Below are 19,515 nucleotides of genomic sequence, written 5' to 3' on the forward strand. Positions count from 1 at the left end.
CCCTCCATCACTCCACCTGCCCTTATGAGTCCCTCCATCACTCCACCGGCCCTTACGAGACCCTCCATCACTCCACCGGCCCTTATGAGTCCCTCCATCACTCCACCGGCCCTTATGAGTCCCTCCATCACTCCACCGGCCCTTACGAGACCCTCCATCACTCCACCGGCCCTTACGAGACCCTCCATCACTCCACCGGCCCTTATGAGTCCCTCCATCACTCCACCGGCCCTTATGAGTCCCTCCATCACTCCACCGGCCCTTATGAGTCCCTCCATCACTCCACTGGCCCTTACGAGTCCCTCCATCACTCCACCGGCCCTTATGAGTCCCTCCATCACTCCACCGGCCCTTATTGCCTCAGATTGTGAAGCACAACACATCACGCAACAACCTCCGGCACGGCTCAGCTCCGGCGGTGACTGATTCATCAGAATAAAGCCGCAGAAGGGGAAGCGCTGTGTTGAGATGGCAGTAGATGTGGTTCAGCGTCTGTAGTCTACATACATGATTGTAGTTTTAATAAAGCTTTGTTTCATGTGTTGACTTGTATATGCATTTGTTTATTGTGTGATGGTGACTTTCATTCATTCATTTACTCATTTATTAATATTTATCATTGTTGTCAGTTAATAAAATATCATTAATGAATTAATGCTTTAATTAATTAATTGAATGAAAATGTAGATATGTTCACAATATACACATCTAGAGTGTATTCATGCATAGCTATGTCCTCCTATGAAATACATTACTTTTTGTTTTTGTTTTATTGAATTATATCATTTTCAGTAAAAAGTAATATAATTAAGTATTGGTCAGTATTTGTCGTTGTTATTATTGTATGTTTTGGGGTGGGATAGCAATGCAATTCATTCTGGGCTAATATTGATTTTTAATATTAATGATACGTATAAAATCAAGTTTTCTCCAAAGGCGAATCTTCATGCCCAACGTCTCCTTTGTGCAGACATTACAAACGCTGAGGAAAACCATTCTAGGGCTGTCGAGTTACTGATGTTATGAGGTGTATATATATAATCATGGGTTTGCATACATAATATGAGATTTTATAGGAAAAAAGTTGAATAAATAAATAAATAATTAATTATAATACATTTAAAAAATGCATTTTTTTTTGTTATTTATAGGTCTGAGGGATGAAACGACAGAAAAAGAGGAAAACAGCAGTAAGACACTTTTGCTTGTGGATGAAAATGTTTGGATATAAAATAAAGAAATTAACAACATATTCAAGAGATGACAATTCGGGGATTTCGTAATAAAAATAAATAATATCGTTAACGGTGGGTCTCATATGTAGGGTTCAATATAAGAACTTAAATCAACCCTAAATGTATTCTCAAAATTAATGGGCAGCAGTTTATTAAAAAAGACCACAAAATGAGCAAGTTTAATCAATATCAAGATATTTACAGATAGATGAATTAAACGTGTCGATCAAATCTTTTAAGTTGTTGCACTTGTGATAACGCGTCGTAGGTCACATGATAACGTCAACATGGCAGATGTCCGGTTCGCATTCATACTTAACGAGATTTGGCTATAAAGTACCTACTCTTTTAGCGCTCGTTAAGTAAGTAGCCTACTTATTGAAATTAAGTACTTATTTATTAAATCCAGGCAATTTGTTGATGAAAATTTGATTACAATTAAGATACAATTAATACAAAACGAAATTCACTTTAAAGAAAGGCTTTGTGATTCTTTGAAGTCTCTCTGGACGTTTTTTAGTGCCGCTTCAGAGCGGTCGCGTCCGTAACGGAGAACTGTCACGTCTTGTCAAAAACATTGTTTTTTCCTCATTATTGCGAACACGAAAAATGAATATTTTATGTTCTGTGGAGAGCCAACCCTTCTTCATCCGGTGGGTAGTATTAATTTTGATTTGCACAGTGTAGGCCTAATCCACAGAATTACTAAAAAATATTTTGCCTGCTAAAAGTTAAAGTTTTTTTTTTTAAATGAATGCGTGTCTATTTCCCTCATATTCCGGTACATACTCAGGTTGTCCCCGACTCTGCAAACGTGGAGAAAAACATCCTGTCTGAACGAAGCCTTGGACATCGTAACGTTAGCTATTTCCCCTTCAGCTGCTTTGATGCTCTTATCAAGCATGGAAACAAGCTATGGTAAAGTCAGTGAATAAAAGACTAACACAATTACTGAATAATTAAAGCTGCAGTCCGTCGTTTTTCCTCTTTGTCGCCATCTCTGTTAGAAATCTGCAATTGCAGTTATTCGCGGAATTATTAACTGTGCGTGGGTAGTAAATCGGCATGAAACAGCGCGGATGAACACAATGTATTGAGGCTGCTGCGTCGCTGTGGATACTGTACTGTCATCAGCAATGTCAGAGTATACTTTTTGAAAGTGTCAACATTAGAATTTTCATCGGAAAATGTCATCTAAACAAGTAAGTAACATTCACGTTTGTTCTGACCAAATTCGGGGGGTGGGGGGAAAGCATTGCAGTAGCTATATCATGCTGATTAAATCTAACGATTGCTTATATCACATCAAAACGTGAAAAATATATTTTTTCTGTAGCCACTCTGAAGTCTGAAGTCTTTGGGTTTTACAACTGGTGAATCTCCAGTTGTCACTGGTGATTCCCAGATAGCAAACTGACATCGAATCAATGTGGAAACGACGTTTCTCGTGACATTGAAACAACATCGTTTTGCTCATCGAATTAACGTTGAATCAACGTCAGACACGCCATTCAACCGCATTTCAATGTTGAATCGATGTTTTATTTTCGATGTAATAACGTTCTGATTGAACGTAGCTGTTGATTCTACGTTGAAATTTGATTGATGATTGATACTAACCTTTACAACTAAAAATCAACGTTGAATCGACATCGGTCTGCTATCGTAATTGTCGCTTTAAACTTTCGGGATCCGTCATACCAAGTGCTAAGTTAAATCTCCACCATCATCCACACACGCTATATAGCCGACTAGCCGGGGACTCCTTCTCTATGTGTACAGAAGTGACGTAATGACGCAAAGACATGCTCGAAATTCCCGCGGAAATCCACCAGTACCACTGGAATTAAAATCATTATTACAAGCTTACCGTTTTGAATCGAGGTAAGGCAAGCAGATAGTTTTGAACACTGGCTGGTTACGTTTTTTTCCAAAAATGTCTTTTTTGATATTTTTAAACCCAAAAAAGTGCCGGACTGCAGCTTTAAGTAGGCTACATATAATGTAATATATAATATAATATAAAGAAACCTCATTGCTTGATTTGCTACTCTCTGCTGACTCGGACGACTAAATCTTTTATCCTACGTCGGCCACCGTAGCTTCTCATTCGAGTTTGAAAAGGGAGGGATAGGCCGTAAGTGACTTTCTGTTTGCAATTCGCAAACATCACCACTAGATGCCGCTAAAAATTACACACTGCACCTTGAAATGACTTGAAAATGTGTGTGATGTGTTCAGTTGAGTGTACTTAGTACAGCAGAGGTGGATTAATTCAAGAGAATCGGCATCACATATGTCGGGAGAGCAAAGACACAAGAATGACCCGGTTCCAACCTATTTAGTGGCCGCCAAATAGTGGTTTCGCGGACACTGGATTTTTGTACAAATTAAGCACTGAAATGTCCCCCAGGGTCCCGAAATCACTCACTCTGTTGCATTGGGGCCCCCCGATCGACATACCGAAAAGGTCCGGACCTAAAAAAGTATTTTTATATTGAGGTCAATGGCAGACACTGAGAAACAGGCCCGTTTTCAGCCAAACGCTCGCCCGGACTCGAAACGCTTTAAAATCAGTGTCATGTGTTCAGTTGAGTGTGCTTCGTACAGTAGAGGTGGTTCAATCAACAAGAATAAAAAATAAAAAAATCCACAGTCACCATTTTTCAGTCACCTCACCATCCAGTCACTGGTCTAATCATGAACGAGGGTTAGGAAACGCTTAGAAAGCGGCTAGGGCCCTCAAACTCTGGAACTCGCCGAGTTCAGGGGTCCTACGACCTTCCGTCTCCTTACGGACGAGCGTTCAGTTGTTTTACCTTTTTGACCCCTGTCAGTGTATGACATTTTTTAATGGTGCTTCATTGGTTTTAAATAATGAAGACGTGCATTAAACCACCTCTAGTGTACTAAGCACACTCAACTGGACACGATCCACTCATTTTCCAGTCATTTTAGTCCATAAAAAAAAAAGGCCCTGGAAGTTAAAAACACTAAAAATGAATACATATTAATATGTTTCTGTTCCTTTGTGATTTTTATTTGAAATCAGACACCAAATATCAAAACTAGATACTGTAAGCTTTCAAATGATATATAGTTTGTCAATATTACTTTAGGTTTAGACCAAGAAATAATAGTTTTAAATGTAAAACGCCAACATTTTTGGCGTACCTTTTTTGGCTTATAACTCGAGAGCCGCTCGCTCAATGTTCCCCAAACCCTAATCGATCGTAGTGCTGGACGAGGCCTTTCCAAAGAGCCCACCCCCGAGGTCAAACTCGCCCGAGTCCACGAGTTAGAGCCGTTCAAAGTCGGGGTCCCAGCGAGCGGCGAACCACTAGGGGGCGTCCCCGGGGCCTGCGACTGTAGGGTGAGGGTCCCCGCGGGACATCCTGAACCGAGTTTGAGCACTCTGGGTCTTGTGCGCCCTGTGGTTTTCGGCTAATATCTCCGCGAAAACACCACCAAAAATCATGACATTTTTACCATTCTTTTCAGTTCAAGAAGACGGTTCCTCAGAGCTCAGTGCCCGCTGAGTTGAGTTTTCACTTAGATAATTGTGTTTATTTCTTTCTGTATCTCGAGGCCGTGGTTGGTCTCCCTGGAAAGGTCTCGAACCGTTCTAAAGTATATAAAAGCCTTCGCCGAGTTACGGGCGTTTAAAGCCGTTTGCAGTGGGTCACCCTCTCAGGCTTGTGTCCCGCCCTGGAACCTAAAACCTTTTAAATTAATACAAATTCATATGTTGCTGCTCCTTAATTTTTATTGGAAAGAACACAATGGACACACACACCCAAAGTTAAATTTATAAAAAACTTTATTTAAAAAAACAGGTCAGAATCAAAACAACAACATTTAAAAATCAATGGGGAAATTGGGGAAGAGATCGTCTGAAAAACAAAACATCAATTTAGTGGATCACTTACCGAGTAACTGCAGCACTATTGGGAATTGTGCTGATAAATGACTCTTACCCATGTCCACTTCAGGTCTGCACAGCGCTGTGGCCCCGACTGGTGGCAATTCAGCCAAGCTGGGAGGCTGTTCTTCTGAAAAACAAACCATCAATTTAGTAGACCACTTGTTGATTTTCTGCAGCACTGTTAGGATTGTGATGATACAGGGGTTTCATACCTATAGCGGCCTCCAGGTCGTCGGGGCTCCACAGCGCTGTGGCCTCTGCTGCCGCCAGCTCTTCAAAAATGGGAAAGAGATCGTCTGAAAAACAAACCATCAATTTAGTTATTAATAATCATGAGTTAATTTTAGCGACTATTAGGATTGATGATAAACGGATTCATACCGATGATTTGCATGACCTCCCTGTCATCCTCCGCCTGGACCGGTGTCACACGAGGCAAGATCGTGACCCACACCAGAGCTGGTCGGTCTCCCGACTGATAGGCCCTCGGCTTGGGAGAAGTCGTGTGTGACACATCCGCCTTGTGTGACACCGGTCCAGACGGACGATGACAGGGAGGTCATAAAAATCATCGGTATGAATCCGTTTATCATGATTTTTATGACCTCCCTGTCATCGTCCGTCTGGACCGGTGTCACACAAGGCGGATGTGTCACACACGACTTCTCCCAAGCCGAGGCCCCACCTGATGGCTACTGGGATGAGGCCGGGTCCCCGGAGCCTCTGTGGGGAGACCGACCGGCTCTGGTGTGGGTCACGGTCTCGTCCCAGGAGCCATCAGGTGGGGCCTCGGCTTGGGAGAAGTCGTGGACCGTGGGGAGGGCTGGCTTGCTGTCCCACAGCAGCTTCAGTTTCCCCACGGTCACCGACTTCTCCAACGCTGTCGTTGCCCTTGACCTCGAGCGGGTCTGAAACATTAAAAAACACATGATTGCATTCGTTAAATCAACAATAAACAGACAGCTGTATCATACACCGATTTCAAAATCTCAAAGTAGCACAACCCTCCGTCTACGTACGGGGGCCGTCCCACGGCCCATTTGTTGGCATAGTGGTTTCACGGATGTGCTTTGCTTTTTTTATCTTTCGACCCCTGAACGAGGTCGTAGGTCCACCAAACCTTTCCGCCCGCTCCAGGGGACCGTGGCGAGACGGAAAATGGCGCCCCCTAGTCGATCGGCCCTTTCGAAGCGGTGTCCGCGAAACCACTGTGGCAAATGAATTAATTTAATGGGCGAGTGGGATTTTTACGGAAAGGTCCCAGGGCCACTGAATTCGGCACGGTGACCCTTGGGCCCATCCCGAATGACATACCAAAAGCGCCGGTCTGTAGAGCGAAGGCAAAACGTATTCTCCAAACCTAACCATAAAACTGACATTTTCAGCCTCTAACATTAATTGGCGAGTTGGAGTTTTATAGAAAGGTTCCAGGGGCCCCAAATTCGGCACGGTGACCCTAGGGCCCTCCCAGAGTGACATGCCAAAAGCACAGGGCTCGAGCGAAGGTGAAAAATTTCAGCCGCTATCAGGGATGCGAAAGTGGACTGACTTTGGGGGCAGCGGTATCTCTGGAATCAAGCCGAGTTGGGGCTCCATACTCGGGCCGTGGGGTGACCGGGCCCGTGTACCCAGAGTATGGCGGGGGTCAATGGGACATTTGAAAACTAAAATTAAAAAATTTGCCCAATATAGTGGGTTATTGGACAAATAGTGGGTTTGTGGGATGGGGGGAGTGGCCTGGAAGTGTGGGGGTCAACGGGACATTTGCCCAATATAGTGGGTTATTGGACAAATAGTGGGTTCGTGGGATGGGGTGTGTGGCCTGGGAGTGGAGTGGAGTGGGGGGGGGGGGGGGGGGGGAGGTCAACAGGAGATTTATGGGGGCATTAGCTCAGTATCGCCCCCTAAGGGCCCACTATTTAATTTGTCATCCATATTCACCCTACGGTCCCTCGGGGGCACTATGCGTCCAATGGCAGCTTATTTGTATGGGCGTTTTTCCACGAACCACCGGTTTGGACTACCTGTTAAAATGATTTTATATATTGTTAAATATATGTTTAATATATTGATGTTTACATTTTTTTTGTTAAGTATGACACAAATATGTTACATAATGTGAAATAAATGAGAGCTAACATTTCAGCAAGTGAAGTAAATTTCCAGAAAAATATTGTGCTTTCTTGTTGTGCTTGAATGTTAAAATGGCCCTCCTATGAGCTTTCGTTTACAGCAGTGGCCCCCAGCCAATTTGAGGTTGAGATCACTAATCACTTAACTCTATATGAGCCAAATTTATGAGTTACATTTACTTTATTAATTACAGCAGCACTGTCCTTGAAAAGCATAATATTTTTAACTTTTGCATTATAATCCAAATCATTTCTTAAAACTTAAATCACATACAAAACTGTTTTTTTCTTTTTTAAACACATACATCAAAGAATCAGCCTGTGAATCTGAACAATGGTGACAATTATAAAGCATTTTGCAGTGCATTCTGGATGCCACCAATCAAATCTCATCCATGGCTCCCATCATGCATTGCTGCATAAATAAATAATGAGCTTATGTTCAGAGGTGATCTGTTTGTCACCATTGTTTAGAGTCATACTCGTTTTCTTGATATCTGTGTGTGCCTACCTGAAGTACTTTTATGAGGGGTTTTTTTTGTTATTGATTTGATTTGGATTTAATTGAAAAGGCTAAAAACGGCATACTCTACAAGGACAGCGCTGCTATAATCCATAATGTAAACTTGAAATTATACTCTCAATGAGTTTAGAGCTTCAGGTGAACTATTGATTATGTTAAAACACAACCAACACCTTTAGATCACCTTTTCTCTTTGTTCATCTGGCTGTTATAACTGAATTACAGCAGCCAAACAAACTCTAAGTTAATAAAGTAAGGGTCAAGAGCCCAACTAAACAAACACGGATCTCCATAATGGTGACCATTTTACAGTACACTCTCTCTCTCTCTCTCTCTGGGAGTAGTTCCAAGCGGCCGCTTGTCTTTTCATTAGGTTTGCATAATAGCTCAATCAGTCACACGAAAGTAATCAGAATGCGACCAAGACAATATTTAAAAATATATAATTGAGTGTTAAATACCATGAACAGATTATATAATAAATATTATATATATATTTTATTAATATAATAAATATAACACTGCTTCAGTGTTCATTTAACACTCTCTGAGTGTGGACTCATATAAACACTGAGCAGTGTTAATTAGGGGTGCACGATATATCGAATCAATATCGTTATCGCGATATCACGTTGCCCGATTTTATATCGAAAGTCTCGCGATAATTTTGCGATATTTTTTTAATTATGCGTCCGACATGCACCTCTCGAAAAATACACGTCGCTTGGTAGCGTTGCATTTCCCCCCCGACTCATTTCCTGGTTCTCCTTCTCCATAAACAACATGCAATCAAGGAGAGGGCTAACTTTTCATGCTACAGATTTCCCACAGTGGTCAGAAAGAAGACACTTTGTTTCTCTCAATATGACTCTAGTCGCTACTCGCTCCAAGGCTAATCGCGTCACTCTCACTTCTCCCTCGCTCTACCACACAGTCCCCACACACACACACTTGCCGGTGTCGTGCCAATGTACTTACCCCTGAAAGAAAGTGTATCCCCGGTCGCGGGAGCGCGCACGCATTCAGCAGTGAAGGTGGGCCGTTTGTTTGACCAAGGTAAATTAAACTATAACACGTAAATTATTTAAGTTATCGTTTTACTATTGTTGTTTTTTCAATGAGGTTTAGCAAAGACAGCTATCACGTGGCACATATATCAAAATAATTGCTTTTATTCTATAGGCTAACGATCGGACTAAATTTGCAATGAATTGACAATGTCTGTGAATAGTTACACAAAGCGAGTGTAGCTAACGTTACAGATGATGGCCTATCATCAAGTGTTTTATTTTGTGAATAATTCACATAATGTCTAATAACAGCAGTGAATATGGACAAGTTTATTGTTTCCTGACAAAAGTTATAGTGGGATACAGATTTTTTCAGACCGTATTTTCGACCTGACAAAATATGTATCCCCCCAAAAAAAATCTACAGATGATGGCCTATCATCAAGTGTTTTATTTTGTGAATAATTCACATAATGTCTAATAACAGCAGTGAATATGGACACGTTTATTGTTTCCTGACAAAAGTTATAGTGGGATACAGATTTTTTCAGACCGTATTTTCGACCTGACAAAATATGTATCCCCCCCAAAAAAAATCTACAGATGATGGCCTATCATCAAGTGTTTAATTTTGTGAATAATTCACATCATGATTAATAACAGCAGTGAATATGGACACGTTTATTGTTTCCTGACAAAAGTTATAGTGGGATACAGATTTTTTCAGACCGTATTTTCGACCTGACAAAATATGTATCCCCCCCCAAAAAAATCTACAGATGATGGCCTATCATCAAGTGTTTAATTTTGTGAATAATTCACATCATGATTAATAACAGCAGTGAATATGGACACGTTTATTGTTTCCTGACAAAAGTTATAGTGGGATACAGATTTTTTCAGACCGTATTTTCGACCTGACAAAATATGTATCCCCCCCAAAAAAAATCTACAGATGATGGCCTATCATCAAGTGTTTTATTTTGTGAATAATTCACATAATGTCTAATAACAGCAGTGAATATGGACAAGTTTATTGTTTCCTGACAAAAGTTATAGTGGGATACAGATTTTTTCAGACCGTATTTTCGACCTGACAAAATATGTATCCCCCCCAAAAAAATCTACAAATGATGGCCTATCATCAAGTGTTTTATTTTGTGAATAATTCATATAATGTCTAATAACAGCAGTGAATATGGACACGTTTATTGTTTCCTGACAAAAGTTATAGTGGGATACAGATTTTTTCAGACTGTTTTTAAACATGTTATAAAAAGTATCTCCTCTCCATAATGCACAGATGATGGCCTATCAACGTCTCGACTTCCTGTGGCGCCTGAAGAAAGCAAGGAAAGTACCCCCCCACCACACCACACCACACCACACCACATAGAGAGTGTTTCATTCAGCTGCATCACTTTCTGGCGTGGGAATTGTCGGGCCTCCGATCACAGCGGATAGTGCTCAACCTAATATGAATTGTTCAGTTAAGACTATTACCCTTAAATTATGAAGTTATTCACTGACAGCAGATTTATGTCTCTGTAACATGATTTTTTTAATGTAATCATAAAATGTCTTTTTCAGTTTTCAGAAGAAGTTTTGAAAAACGATACTGTAGATTTTCCTGCTACGAAAGAGGCTATCATAAAACACAGGCTGCAAATCGCTGTCACTCTTTTCCTAGAGACTGGTAAAGTAATTTAGGGGATGTTTTGGCAATCCAAATAATTGTCCTTATAATTGCTGTAAAACATCTTATGCAGCTATCAGAATTATTCCATACTTACCTAAAAAGTATTAGTGTGAAAAATGAAGAATTATAGATGCATGCTCTGCATTTTTTGTTTTGTTTCGAAGATGACCTGACTGACCCTATTCAGATATTTATCTATGTGTGCCCAAAGGAATTTGGAGAGTAATTCCTCGTCACTGGATCCGTCCAGCGTTGGGACGTCATCGGTGGTTTCGGCCAGCCTCGAGTCTTCAGGCGTCCGTCGGGGAGGACGGAGGAGGAGGAGGAGATCTGCGCCGGCCCAGTCAGAGACCGTGCACGTCCCGTCTGACCAGTCAGAGACCACTCGCGTCCCGTCTGCCCAGTCAGAGACCGTGCGCATCCCGTCTGACCAGTCAGAGACCACTCGCGTCCCGTCGGCCCAGTCAGAGACCGTGCACGTTCCGTCTGCCCAGTCAGAGACCGTTCGTGTCCCGTCTGCCCAATCAGAGACCGTGCACGTTCCGTCTGCCCAGTCAGAGACCGGGCACGTTCCGTCTGCCCAGTCAGAGAGCGTGCGCGTCCCGTCTGCCCAGTCAGAGACCGTGCACGTTCCGTCTGCCCAGTCAGAGACCGTTCGTGTCCCGTCTGCCCAGTCAGAGACCGTGCACGTTCCGTCTGCCCAGTCAGAGACCGTTCGTGTCCCGTCTGCCCAGTCAGAGACCGTGTGCGTCCCGTCTGCCCAGTCAGAGACAGTTCGCGTTCTGCCTGCCCAGTGTGAGACAGATTTAGAGATGACCATTTGTGGGGCCGCCCAGGCAATGATGGACTATTTGGAGCGTCTGGCTCGGATCCTAGACATGCCAGTGTCTGCTGTTCCTGAGTCGGAGCCCGTGTCTGCTGTTCCTGAGTCGGAGCCCGTGTCTGCTGTTCCTGAGTCGGAGCCCGTGTCTGCTGTTCCTGAGTCGGAGCCCGTGTCTGCTGTTCCTGAGTCGGAGCCCGTGTCTGCTGTTCCTGAGTCGGAGCCCGTGTCTGCTGTTCCTGAGTCGGAGCCCGTGTCTGCTGTTCCTGAGTCGGAGCCCGTGTCTGCTGTTCCTGAGTCGGAGCCCGTGTCTGCTGTTCCTGAGTCGGGTCTGGTGGTTCCAATTTCGGTGGTCCGGAGACGGAGGAGGAGAAGGAGAAGAGCCTCTTCATCGGGTCGTCTGGTGGTTTCTAACCCAGAGACCAGCCCGGAGGTAACTGCCATCCCTGCCGCCCCGCCCGAGCTGCTCGCCCTGGTTCCTGAGCCGGTGGAGCCGGTGTCTGTTGCTGTTCCTGAGCCGGTGTCTTTTGCTGTTCCTGAGCCGGTTGCTGTTGTTGTTCCTGAGCCGGTGGTGTCTGTTCCAGTGCCTGAGCCGGTGGTGTCTGTTCCAGTTCCTGAGCCGGTGGTGTCTGTTCCAGTTCCTGAGCCGGTGGTGTCTGTTCCAGTTCCTGAGCCGGTGGGGTCGTCTCCGCCCTGGCCGCCCGAGGGGTCGTCTCCGCCCTGGCCGCCCGAGGGGTCGTCTCCGCCCTGGCCGCCAGATGGACTGTCGTCTCCGCCCTGGCCGCCAGATGGACTGTCGTCTCCGCCCTGGCCGCCCGAGGGGTCTTCACCGCCCTGGCCGCCCGAGGGGTCTTCACCGCCCTGGCCGCCCGAGGGGTCTTCACCGCCCTGGCCGCCCGAGGGGTCTTCACCGCCCTGGCCGCCCGAGGGGTCTTCACCGCCCTGGCCGCCCGAGGGGTCTTCACCGCCCTGGTCGCCCGAGGGGTCTTCACCGCCTTGGCCGCCCGAGCGGTCTTCACCGCCCTGGCCGCCTGATAAACTGTCCACTTCGCCCTGGCCGCCTGATGAACTGTCCGCTTCGCCTGTCCCTCCCGTCCCGCCCTGGTCTGTCCCTCCCGTCCCGGCCTTGTCTGTCCCTCCCGCCCTGGTCTGTTCCTCCCGTCCCGCCCTGGTCTGTCCCTCCCGTCCCGCCCTGGTCTTATGGAGCGTCTGGTAGCCGCTCCGTAGGGAGGGGGTAATGTCACATGTCTGTCCTGTCTTGTGATGTGTTTTGTTATTTTGGAGCCATGTGCTCTTGTCATTGTCTGGTCCCTCCCCCTTGTTATCTGATTATTGGTTTAGTTGTCCCACCTGTCCTGCTCGTTACCCTCCTTGTTTGCCTCCCTATTTAGTCTTCCTGTGTTTGCTGCCCTGTGCTGGTTCGTTATTTATGTTACGTGTTTCCGTGTTACCCTCCCGTTTGTTTCCGTGCCTTGGAAGTTATACCTTACCTGTGAAGGCTGGGGTTTTGCCTGGGAATGCTGTGATTTGTAAAATATTGTTTTTGCCACAACAAGAAGTCAAGAATGAAAATTTGCAGCCTCTTACCCAGAAATCCAAATAATTTGTTTTCCAGATTCAGTGTGACATTTGTTTACGGTAGTTCCACCATATGTACGTTCAAGGCCCACCAACAGAGGAGGCCTTCCTGTGTACTGCTTGTACTCCTTAGTTTTCTGTACATTATTGTTCTGGAGGACCAGTAAAATACACCTAGTATTACATTACACCTTCCAGGTTTGTGTCTTCTTATCTTAAATAAAATTATTTATTTTGCTTGAAAAATGGCTTACAATATATTGATTAATAAAATAATTGCACAATTGCCTTAACCCAATCCCAATTCTACCCCTTTCCCCTTCGTCTACCCCTAACCCTTCGCCTTCCCCTTGACCCTTGAAACAGAGTGGGAAGGCGTAGGGATGAAAATATTCCCCTAGGAAATGGGACACCACTACTACACCGTTACACGTCATTATACGTCGTCGCCTACGTCACAGGAGATGCGCCGATGTTTATCACAAACTTCCAAGATGCACAGGACTTGTACACAGGACTTGTTTTCTGTGGTGTTGTATTAACACGTTGGAGGTACAGACCTATGTTTGTCCTATTTATTTATTTACTGTGTGAAACTGTGTGAAATACGACATTGTGTGGCGTTCATGTGCGTTCAACTCATAAATACGATCTTTACGAGATGACTTAAACGCACCAATAGCTTGTGTGCTTTGTTCGGGGGAGAGGAGATTTTTTTTACAAACGTTTCTTTGAAGGAACTGACCGTAAATATGAACACAAGATTGAATGTAACAAAGCAAATCATTATTTGTCGTTAAAATACTTATTAAAGCCAACAATTCTTACATTTATGGTCTAATTTTTTGCTTGGGCAGCCATTTTGCGTCTGTAGCCGGTGTATGCAGTGACACTTCTCATACCCCTTCGTTTGAAGTGTGGTCCCGAAAAATCTTTGTTTGAAGGGCTATCTGGCCCTTCCCCCTAGCCCTCCCCCTCCAACCAAAAGAGAATCGAGACAGCCCTACCCCTCCACGTGCACGCGCAAAACAGAGGGGAAGGGGAAAGTGAAGGGGTAAGGGGTAGAATTGGGATTGGCCCTAACTTTCTTTTGATTGATTAATAAACTAATACTTTTTATGTAAACAGCATGTCAAAAACAGTTTCCAAAGTTATTGTCTTACTGTATATTTTGTACATTCAAGCGATGAAGAAAGTGGATACAGGATCTACTGTATCCTATTATATATTAAAACTGAAAGTGTACAGGAGACTCACTTCAAGTTAGGGCCTAAGCTTTAAGAATTCCTAGATGCAAAAGGGGGGTATAAGTGTTCTGGTGTGTGGAAGTGTTTGATGTTCATTTTGCAGGAGCTTTGGTGTTTAGAGTGGTGAGGAAAAACTGAAACTGTTTCGTAGTCTGGTGGTGGCAGCGCGGATGCTCTGGGTAGAAGGGTGAAGTGGGTGTGTGGAGTCCTTCATGATGCGGATGGTTCTCCAAATACACTGAGCATTGTAAATGTCATAAATTGGTGGGAGTGCAGTTCCTATGATCTTACTAGCTGTCTTCACTATCCGCTGTGGTCGGAGGCCCGACAATTCCCACGCCAGAAAGTGATGCAGCTGAATGAAACACTCTCTATGTGGTGTGGTGGGGTGGGGGGGTACTTTCCTTGCTTTCTTCAGGCACCACAGGAAGTCGAGACGTTGATAGGCCATCATCTGTGCATTATGGAGAGGAGATACTTTTTATAACATGTTTAAAAACAGCTTGAAAAAATCTGTATCCCACTATAACTTTTGTCAGGAAACAATAAACGTGTCCATATTCACTGCTGTTATTAGACATTATATGAATTATTCACAAAATAAAACACTTGATGATAGGCCATCATTTGTAGATTTTTTTTGGGGGGGATACATATTTTGTCAGGTCGAAAATACGGTCTGAAAAAATCTGTATCCCACTATAACTTTTGTCAGGAAACAATAAACGTGTCCATATTCACTGCTGTTATTAATCATGATGTGTATTATTCACAAAATTAAACACTTGAGGATAGGCCATCATCTGTAGATTTTTTTTGGGGGGATACATATTTTGTCAGGTCGAAAATACGGTCTGAAAAAATCTGTATCCCACTATAACTTTTGTCAGGAAACAATAAACTTGTCCATATTCACTGCTGTTATTAGACATTATGTGAATTTTTCACAAAATAAAACACTTGATGATAGGCCATCATCTGTAGATTTTTTTGGGGGGGATACATATTTTGTCAGGTCGAAAATACGGTCTGAAAAAATCTGTATCCCACTATAACTTTTGTCAGGAAACAATAAACTTGTCCATATTCACTGCTGTTATTAATCATGATGTGAATTATTCACAAAATTAAACACTTGAGGATAGGCCATCATCTGTAGATTTTTTTGGGGGGGATACATATTTTGTCAGGTCGAAAATACGGTCTGAAAAAATCTGTATCCCACTATAACTTTTGTCAGGAAACAATAAACGTGTCCATATTCACTGCTGTTATTAGACATGATGTGAATTATTCACAAAATTAAACACTTGATGATAGGCCATCATCTGTAGATTTTTTTGGGGGGGATACATATTTTGTCAGGTCGAAAATACGGTCTGAAAAAATCTGTATCCCACTATAACTTTTGTCAGGAAACAATAAACGTGTCCATATTCACTGCTGTTATTAATCATGATGTGAATTATTCACAAAATTAAACACTTGATGATAGGCCATCATCTGTAGATTTTTTTGGGGGGGATACATATTTTGTCAGGTCGAAAATACGGTCTGAAAAAATCTGTATCCCACTATAACTTTTGTCAGGAAACAATAAACGTGTCCATATTCACTGCTGTTATTAGACAGTATGTGAATTATTCACAAAATAAAACACTTGATGATAGGCCATCATCTGTAACGTTAGCTACACTCGCTTTGTGTAACTATTCACAGACATTGTCAATTCATTGCAAATTTAGTCCGATCGTTAGCCTATAGAATAAAAGCAATTATTTTGATATATGTGCCACGTTATAGCTGTCTTTGCTAAACCTCATTGAAAAAACAACAATAGTAAAACGATAACTTAAATAATTTACGTGTTATAGTTTAATTTACCTTGGTCAAACAAACGGCCCACCTTCACTGCTGAATGCGTGCGCGCTCCCGCGACCGGGGATACACTTTCTTTCAGGGGTAAGTACATTGGCACGACACCGGCTCGACACACACACCAGCGCACAAGTATAAACATCAGGCCACCTGGCCGCTTCATGTGTTTTCTCAGATCGGATAGCTCTCTGATTTATCAAAACGATTCCATTTACACCTGGTCACATAAATGTGTTTTTGCAAAACGGATATAAATCCGCTCTTCAATTCCCGCGCTATATGCAGATTTAATGGAGTCCACGTCACCGAAAGCAACAGTTATGAGCTGCATTGATCGTCAGCTAAAATTTCGAAATCAAAGACCACAATAAGAGAGAGCGGCAACAGCCCTGGTAAGATCATTTAGTTTCTTTACTTTTAATGAAGATGATTGTGTGTTAACCCTCTAGGCGCCATGGTCGAGTTTACTCGACAAGATGCAGCACTGAATAAAACGGCCGATTTTGTCAAATAGGGTGTAAAATTTCCTTCGACCTCCCATCCACTAGTCGGCAGACATGTTATACTTCATCCCCGACTCAAAAAAACGTCATGCTTTTATACAAAATCTTCGAGCTAGAGCGCATTGAATCAGCGCGAACAAAAGTGGAGCTAGTGTGCGAGTGAGCCATTTTACCAGAGCAATATTGTCAACGTCAGCGAGTATTTGCATTAGATTATTATTATTTATCTAATTGCATCAATAAAGCTTACCCACAATGAAGTGTTGGGTCTTCTATTCGCGGACCCTGGTTCTGAAGGGAAATATCTGCCTTCAGAAGTTGACGTGATTATGAAAGTGAAAGTATAGCCCGCGTACGTTACACCAAGCACAAACGGTGAATCCTTTGTTTGTAGTTCAGTCGGATGTCAATGGCAAAGAAAGTAAAACGAGGGAGAGAGAGAGAGAGAGAGAGAGAGAGAGAGAGAGAGAGAGAGAGAGAGAGAGAGAGAGAGAGAGAGAGAGAGAGAGAGAGAGAGAGCGCATTTCTGTTGAATGCTCTGGATTGCTGATCGTTCACTCGGCACGTATATTTGGATTAAAACTAAATCGTATATGTAAGTAAAACATGAACTGTTACCTTATGTATGTTTAACGACATTATTACAGGACATTTGCAGGTCAAGAAGTTACATGAACTTCAAACATCCAAAGCGCGCGCCCCGAAAACCATCGCCTCAGACAGCGCGCGAACACTGAGTGGAATTCTTACACTATTGGGCTTGTACGGATGAATTCACACAAAACTATGTAAAAACGCCCGTCTTGGCGAGTATCCTAGTAAACAAAGTATATTATATGTCAAGTGAACGTAGACAGTATAATTTAAATGGGGTCCGTGCGTTCGGTCTTAAAGGGGCAGCAGTTGAATTAATCTGCTGCTGTGTTTTAATGTTAACCAGACAAAGGATTAACTCTTGACTAAATAGGCTGCCTTTTTTTGTAACTTCACAAAAAGATCCATCTATATTTAATTTATACAGTAATGAATATGCAGTGCATTAAATATATTTGATGAACAAATTAAGTTTACATTTAATAAACAAATATGATTTGACATTCTTTTGGTTTCTCTACCAATACATTTAAAAATGAAAAATGCATGAATTAAATTAATTGAAAATAAAAATACAGGTATCGGTTACGGTATCGGTATCGGCGAGTACCAAAAATGAAAGTATCGGTATCGGACTCGGCCTGGAAAAAGTGGTATCGGGCCATCCCTAGTTGGAGCGCATCAATATGCGGCAGAGGTGCGCATACACGATTATACAGTCATCTGCGCGGCCTTTCTTACACACACCTATGAATAATGAAGCTACTTCAGACCAACCCCTTTTAGATCTGCGCCCACAAAGTTACTTGTGCTTTGACACTTGCGTTTCAGATCGTTAAAATAGGCCCCATTGCCTTTTGAAATTAAGATGTCAAAATCGAACGTTTAAGGAAAAAACCTCTGGTGCCTAAAGGGTTAAGCGTTGCGACTTACTTTCACTTTGATTTGCGATAGTTTGCACGTTGGCTTGAATGCTCAGCTTCGGTGATGCGTGCTGCAGTAGCGTCGTCATATCTGACTATAACACGACATATAGCCTATAACGCGCTCTCACACATTACATTTTTAGCATTTTAGTTTGGAGTAAAATTTACTCCAAACTAAATTTTATGTGGTAAACCAGATGCACTTGTCCAGTTTCGTCTGCAATGCGGCCCAGACCTCCAGAAGGGGTTTGAGCGATCGGAATTGATATCGCAATATTCATTATCGATATCGCAATATCACATTTTGTCAATATCGTGCACCCCTAGTTAATTTAACACTGGGGATTTTGCTGTGCATGAATGGGAAATCGTTTATAAGTGGCTCCAAAATCACAATCTTTCCGTGAAGCTGAAAGAATTCAAATGGAATTATCTTTCAAGATTTATTTTCTACAGTGGCACCATGTATCAAATGTGCCGTCACAACTCACAACACATAATCTCACCTGCACTCCCTTGACGCCACAATTCATGCTGAGAAGTTTTGATTCTGGGCATCCCCCTCATAACTGAAAAAAAGATGCCGGAGAGGACACGTTAGGTTTGCATAATAGCTCAATCAGTCACACAAAAGTAATCAGAATGTGACCAAGACACTATTTAAAAATATATAATTGAGTGATAAATACCATGAACAGATTTCATGTCTGACTTTGTCACCAAAGTCTATATTTGTTAAGCTGCATTTGGCCAGAGTCGCTTGACAACCTTGAGAAATAGACAGGAAGAGAAAGACAGTGTCATATTTTTAGTTGATATTAAAGTCACCATGAAATCGAAAATGGACTATTATCATCTTTAATAGAATATTGTATAGTGATCGACCAATATTGATTTTTTAAAACCGATACCGATAACGATTATTTGCATGTTTACATGCCCGATAACCGATATGCAGAACCGACATTTATTTACTGTTATACTTCTGTTTTTGACACAATTATTACAACACAACTGAACTGAACAAACCATTTTATTTATAACAATCACTCCCTCCTGTTTCCAAAAAAAAAAAAAATGTATTTATACACCAATAAATAGAGAAGTCTGAGGGCAAAAAAATGAAGTGCACTGTTACTAAAGTGTCTTTGTTTAAAAATAAAAGCTTTGATGAGGTAAAAAAAAAGTCTTACTTTCCAAAGTCCTCGCCATGAGGCACACGCTCTCTCTCTCCCTCTCTGCCGTGCACGCGCTACGCGGTTTGGAGCAGAGTCTCTGCCTCGCGGGCGCGCTCGCTCGCTCGCTCTTGATTCCGGGATATTTTAACTAATTTGAGATTTTAAAAGGCTATTTTGTTGGTGTCCCCTCAGCACTCGGTGGTGCCCTACGCACAGCGCGTGATGCGCCTGGTGGGAGCGGCGGCGCTGATTCGTGGAAATAATTAA

At 42.8% G+C, this 19,515-nt stretch overlaps 1 protein-coding gene and 1 long non-coding RNA gene across 2 annotated transcripts in view; both read right to left on the reverse strand.

Annotated features, from left to right (window-relative positions):
* The window catches only part of LOC307003885 (uncharacterized protein), a 160,727-nt gene extending 141,863 nt beyond the window's left edge, over positions 1–18,864 (reverse strand). Inside the window, exons 1-2 of the mRNA XM_079622755.1 lie at positions 18,760–18,864; positions 18,577–18,639 (exon numbers count right to left, since the gene is read on the reverse strand). The gene's annotated coding sequence lies outside the window, so the exon portion shown is untranslated. The remainder of the gene's footprint in view (positions 1–18,576; positions 18,640–18,759) is intronic.
* LOC307002617 lies at positions 5,084–5,666 on the reverse strand. The gene is made up of 4 exons (XR_013798504.1): positions 5,542–5,666; positions 5,373–5,456; positions 5,213–5,287; positions 5,084–5,128 (listed from the first exon to the last, which is right to left on the reverse strand). It is a non-coding gene; the product is annotated as an uncharacterized lncRNA (long non-coding RNA).
* Positions 18,865–19,515: the final 651 nt, after the last annotated feature.

The sequence above is a fragment of the Phoxinus phoxinus genome (genome assembly GCF_949152265.1).
Source record: "Phoxinus phoxinus genome assembly, chromosome: 1".
NCBI lineage: Eukaryota > Metazoa > Chordata > Actinopteri > Cypriniformes > Leuciscidae > Phoxinus > Phoxinus phoxinus.